This window comes from Ursus maritimus, unplaced genomic scaffold (genome assembly GCF_017311325.1).
Source record: "Ursus maritimus isolate PB19 unplaced genomic scaffold, ASM1731132v1 scaffold_12, whole genome shotgun sequence".
NCBI classification, from domain to species: Eukaryota; Metazoa; Chordata; class Mammalia; order Carnivora; family Ursidae; genus Ursus; species Ursus maritimus.
In genome coordinates, this window is record NW_024423564.1 from 62,988,683 (window position 1) to 62,995,183 (window position 6,501).

The 6,501-nt window shown below is 38.6% G+C and overlaps 1 non-coding gene across 1 annotated transcript; it reads left to right on the forward strand.

Annotated features, from left to right (window-relative positions):
* Positions 1-6,013: 6,013 nt before the first annotated feature.
* Positions 6,014-6,122, forward strand: LOC121102107. Its single transcript, XR_005834202.1, has one exon. It is a non-coding gene; the product is annotated as a U6 spliceosomal RNA (small nuclear RNA).
* The last annotated feature ends 379 nt before the right edge of the window (positions 6,123-6,501 follow it).

Sequence of the window (6,501 nt, forward strand, 5' to 3'; positions counted from 1 at the left end):
CTTTTCATTTGTATATGTTCTTATAAAATGTGAATTTTGGGATGCCTGGATGGCTCAGTTGATTAAGCATCTGCCTTCAGCTCGGGTCATGATCTCAGCGTCCTGGGATCAAGTCCCGCATCTGGCTCCTTGCTCAGCAGGAAGCCCTGCTTCTCCCTCTGCCTGCTGTTCCCCCTGCTTGTGCTCTCTCTCTCTGACAAATAAACAAAATTTTTTAAAAAAATGAAATAAAATGTAAGTTTTGTTCGGTATGGATGTATTTTAATTTATGCAAATGGCACAGTGTTAAAATCTCACTTCGTTTCTTCAGATTTTTCACTGAACAATGTTTTTCAAAAGCATTCATGTTGCTGTGTATAATTGCTTCTGATTGCTGTGTAATACTTCATGATATAAAATTTACTACATTTTAGTCATCTATTCTCCAGTGATAGATCACCAAACAGGTTGTCTTTAAGTCCTCCCCATCATAAATAACACTTTGATTAGTATTTTATTCTTTTGTGTGTCTGCACCCAAGAACTTCTTTGAGATAAATTCCAGGAGAGGAACTCTGGACTCATAGAGTATGTGAGTTCGTAATTCTCATAATTTCTATCAGATTGCTTTCCACAATGGTTATAGCAGCCTGTACTCCTGCCGCCATGCAGAAGGGTTCCAGCATCCCCACAACAGCACAGCAAGCATTATCGAACATTCTAATTTTTATAGTGTAATAGGTATAAAACAATAGCACATTGCTGTTTCAATGAACATTTCTCTGGGTTTTTTTGAGCATCTCTTCACATACCTTTGGATTTTTGAAGTTCTTCTCTGTTCATGTCTTTTGCTTATTTTTCTCCAGAGGTTGCTGTTTTATTTACTTGCCAGAGTTTTGTATGCTAAGCATTTCAAATATCTTCTCCCATTCATCTAGTTGCTTTGTCTTTCATCTAGTTACAGTGTATTTTGTTACATGGGAATCCTTATTATTCATCAATATGATTGTGTTATAGTCTGTGACTTTGAAGTTTTGCCTTTCCCTTCTTGGTCGCAAACTATAACAGTCTCCTATTTTTTTAAGTAATTTTTTCACATTTATTATGTCTTTAATTCTCCCAGAGTCCTGCCTCGTATGAGGCGTAGAATTGTTAAAATACGGTAATTATAGGATTCGAGCCTTGATGTATCAGTTTCTGAGAGGGAGAGATTAAAATCTTCAGTTACAATTATGCATCTATCTATTCCTCTCTGCAGTTCTGTGTATCTTAAGACTATATAGTTAAGTGCATTTATGTGTTTGCCTGTTGTTTCTTTTATGAATATATAATTACTTTTTATCACTATTTATCTTTTGAGACTAAAATTTCTTTTTGACAGAATTAAGATCACAACTCAGTTTATATTTTCCTCGTGTATTTCTTTTCATCTTTTTATTTTTAATCTTTCTATCCTTTTATGTTTTAAGTATGTCTCTTACAGCCGATTTATTGTTGGATGTAATTTTTAAAAATTCAATTAGTGAGATTAACTTATTGCATTTAATGTAATTAATATATATTAAGATTTAGTCCTACCATCCATTCACTATGCATTCCTTTTTATTTTTTATTTCCATTTCTACTTTTCATTGGCAAGGCAGAATTTTCTTCTGCAGGTAGTTTTATTCATAATATTATATTTCTTGTGGTAGTAGCCACTGACTTCAGACTCATACCCATGGGTTTAAGAGAATTCCTCCATCTTAACAACTTGAACAAAAGCCTAAACAAAAGTTCCAAGCTTGACTCTCAAAGATCTGATGTGTCCTGTGCTCATGTTGATCCAATCACCGCTGCCGAGATGGAAGGTATTTGATTTCTAAAGGAAACACAGGGTATCATTACAAAAGGAAGAATGGAGGCTGGGAGACCAGAGTGTCCACTTTCTCATATTAAATCAACCTCTTCAAGCCTCATTTTCTTCATCTGTGAAATGGCAATGATAATACCTATCTCAAAGGGGTGATATGAGGAGCAAATTGGCTAATAGATAAGAATCCTATGTCTTGTGAATCAGAAAGTGCTATACAAAGATTAGTTGTGATTCGTGCTCTTGCATTTCTCACATGGTTTCATTTGTTTATCTGGATGTATTTGTATTGTGTATCTGTATTTATTGTTGGTATTTATCTGTATTGTTATGTGGGAAAGTGCCATTCTAGCCAGCATTCTCCTTAACTTGTGCCAATCCCTGAAGAACTGATTTTTCCTTTCCAGAGAACAACGAATGGGCAAGATGTCAGGATGGTGTCGGACTGGGAGTAAGTTTCCATCCAAAGAGCCCTGAAGTTTCAGGGCAGGTTAACTTGCGAGTAGACAGCTGAAAGTTTGGTGCAATAGCGCTAAACTGGGCTCCAGTTCTTTCTCTGCTTCAAATTAGATGTGTGGCCTTGGGCAGATCAGTTAAACTCTCTGAGCCTGAACAATGGAGGTCACAAGAAGACCTGCCTCTTAAAGTTGTTGTAGGATTGGATAGGATTATATGTAAAATTCCCCGGCCTTAGAGAAAGTCTTAAGCTTATGAGACACATACTCAAATTTCTTTTTTGAGCACTTATTAATTTCCATTCTGCTACATTATGGCTAGGTTGAGAGCAGGTTCTTTCTCATCTCCGAAGTACATTGAATTGCTCTGTTGTTTTAGAGAATGACTGACTCAGTCAGTTAAGCGTCTGCCTTCGGCTCAGGTCATGATTCCAGGATCCAGGGCTTGAGTCCCGCATCGGGCTCCTTACTCAGCAGGGAGCCTGCTTCTCCCTCTACCTGCCACTTCCCCTGCTTGTGCTCATGCTCTCTCTTACTCTCTCTGATAGATAGATAGATAGATAAATAAATATCTTTAAAAAAAAAAGGAGAATAACTGTTGTTTCCCTCAAGGCCCTATGTCTTCAGAATTTGGGCCAGGAATCCTTGCCAGCAAAATAGAGTCTCACAAGAGATCCTGTCTGTTATAGGCACTGAAGTTGATAATTCTAATTTTTTTCACATGTGAAGATTTAGATTCACACTAGACTGAAAGTGTATACCTGCTATGTTTACTGGACTAGGCTCTTCTACTACATAATTGCTCAGAAACCTATAATAATCCCATGAAGTAGGTACTAATATCCCTGTTTTCTGACAAGGAAATGGAAGGTCACATAAATTAAGTAACTTGACCAGTTGAGAAGGAGAAGGGAGACAGTCTAGTGAAATGTAAGGAAGATGGGCTTTGGAGTCAGAAAGATCTCAGTTAGGATCCCAGCGGTGCCACATACAAGGTCGTGAACTTGGAATAGTGACCTAATCTCTTAAACCTCAGTTTCTTCAGTGGGAATGAGAATATCTTCTGCACGTAAGTATCGCGAGGTTGAACTGAGATAGTGTTTGTAAAGCAGAGCACCTGGCATGTGGTAGGTGCTCTATAAATCCTTAGGTACTTGATAAGTGTATTGGGAACCCAGAGCCCATGGAGCCCACTTATAGTGCTATTTTAGAGGAAACTTCAATTATTCTCCGGCTTTTTAAGAACATTCGACTGAACATTTAAATGAGGCAGCGAGATACAGTGAAAGGAGCTCAAGCATGGGAGTCTAGAGACCTGGGATTTGGTGCCAGCTCTTATTTAATATGTATCTGACTGGGCAAGGAAACTGAGCCTCAGTTTCCTCATTTGTAAAATAGAGACAATATTCTTTGCCTCACAGAGTTGCTGGACGTACAAAATGCACATGGATGCAAACACTCTTTTTAGTTTTAGAAATGCTGTGTAAATAAGAGGGCTTTAATTTGTGTTTATTATTCTCAGAGGGAGAGTAAACAGAACTCAAGATAACCTGAGACCTGCCTCCCAGAGAGCTATTGGGGAACCTGACCCTTAAGTGAGGCCCGATTAACAATTTGCCACGGCTGCTGCTGTGGCTGCCGCTTGTGCTCAACAATCAATTCTCATGCCTCCTAATCCTCAGCCCTGCCAAAAGGCAGCACTGTGCAGAACATTCCCCCTTCCCCACCCCTGCCCCACACGACTGTTTGGACCAGGACTGGGAATCTGACCCAAAGGCAAGCAACGCACGAGCTGGTCAATGACCTACAAATGTGGTCCGCCTCCTAAAAAATAAGTTGGACAAATCAATATTTCTCTCTCAGGAATTTGAGTTCGGAAATATGAGGCGATTGAGGCAATTAGCAACGATAAAAACTATGACTAAAGGGATGCAGAGAGAGAGGCCATGAGGTTGAGTAGAGGCCTGTGTGAGAGGAGATGGTGTCTAGGCTGCGACAAACCAAAGTGATGAGGAAGCAGAAATTATTTGTAAGCAGAAGCTATGAAGTAGAAAACGATAATATTTGTTTATTCAAGAAATTCTCTGAACAAGGCACCTTGTTAGGCTCCGAATACACAAAAATGACTAAGACAGCCTTTGCCTTCATTACACTTAATTTTAGTGGGGAAGAGAGACAAAACAAGTAAACAAACAAGTAATTAGAAATGGTTTTAAGGGGTAAAAAGAAGACAAATATGAAGCTGAGATAGAACATATGAGGAAGGGAGCCACTTAAGAAATAGCACGGTAAGGGAAGTTCTCTCAGAACAGATGGTTAAAGTGAGACCTAGAGAATGAGAAGGAGCCAGGGAGAAGAGAGTTTGAGGTGGAGGTTAAGTAAAGCTGACTGGCAGGAAAGGGCTTATCATGTTCTAGGAAGCTGAGAAGCAGAAAACAAAACAAGCCAGGCTGCTGAAGGAAAGTGAAGGAAAGGGAACAGCATGAGATGAGTTTGGAGGGGTAAGCAGGAGGCATGTCCCAGGACCCAACAGGCCTATGTATGGAGTTGGGAATTTAGCTCCAGTGAATTTAGTCCCAGTGAGCCCCAGTGAGAAGCCATGAAATTATTTGAGACTGAGTAACAAGATCCAATAGAAGGTGTGGATAAGCTTGAAGGCTAAAGAGTCACTCCGGGTTCAAACCTACGTTCTACCATTTGCCAGCTGTGTGGCCTTGCGCAAATGACTTAATCTCTCTGTGCCCCAGTTTCCTTCTCTATAAAATTAGAGGTAGAATTGGATTTTACCTCATAGGGTCATTGTGAAGATTAAATATATACAAAGTGCTTGCAGCACATAATAAACACCCAATAAATGTAAGCTTGTATTATTATTTTGTTTTCAAAAAGGTCATGGTAGCTACTGTATAGAGAATGAATGTGTGAGGGATAAAAGGGAAGCCAGTTATAAGGCTGATGAATAGCCTACGTAAGAGATGATGAGTGAAGTGGTAGTAGTGGAGACAGAGATAAATGGACTAATTTGATGTATTTTTAGAGGTAAAATATTCATACTTTGCAGGTAGATTGGACATTGTGGTTGAGGAAAAGAAAGGAATCAAGACTGACTTCTAGGTTTCTAGCTAGCCAACCAGGGGGAGGGCGGTAACATTTACTGAGAAGGAGGAGCTTGGAGGAAGCACGTTTGGCAGAGAAATTAGGAGTTCTATTTTAGACGTGTTAAACATAAGATGTCAGTGAGATCCAAGGAGATATCAATCAGGCAGTTGGTTGTAAGTTTGGAGCCCAGAAGAGAGGTCTGGGATGAAGATATGAATTTAGAATGCATTAGCATAACCAGCATTCAAAGCCTCGTTTGCGGGTATCAGCATTTGAAGACACAGAAGTAGTTGAGACCATCTAGGAAGAGAGGATACAGAGAGAAGTAAAGGGAGCCAAGAAGAGTCCCAAGGAGCAACACATTTTAGGGTGGTTGAACAAACAAGGAGAATGAAGAGAGGCCTATGAAAAGAGAGTAAAACCAGAAGAGCGTGGAATCGAAACCAAGAAAGTAGAGTGTTTCAAGAAAATTGGAGAGGTCAGCTGAGAGTGGAAAGGTCAAATAAGATAAGGATAGAAAAAATAGTCATTGATGACCTTGACAAGAACAATTTCAGTGAAGTGTGTGTGTGTGTGTGTATGTGTGTGTGTAGGTGCTAAGAATCATATAGGCTGAAGATGAATCAGAGGTGTTCTTACTTTGACAACACATATACTAAAAACAAAATAATACAGAGAAAATTGGCATGACTCCTACATATAGATGACATACAAATTCGTGAAGCATTCCATATGTCTTCATATAGATTTGACTTTTGGACGATGTTAACTTTTACATATTCAAAAAGAAAATTGAATCTACAAGAATGAAAGGGATCCTAAAACTGGGTATAAATAGAAAACAAACATAACCATATATAAATAAGTAATATAAATATTCTGAAGGAAAATAAAAACAAATCCAAATTACTTTTGAACACAGTATTTTTTATGTATACCTTTAGTGTAAAAACAAAACAAAACTGCAAACAAATCTTGAACCCAATTTAATAGATTTTTTTAAGTGACATGTAGCAATTCTGAAACTATTTTGTGTGTATCATAACACTGAGCAAATGAAAAAAGACAGTGATGCTATTGCGAATCAGAGTTCTCACTGTGGGAAAAGGAAGATACA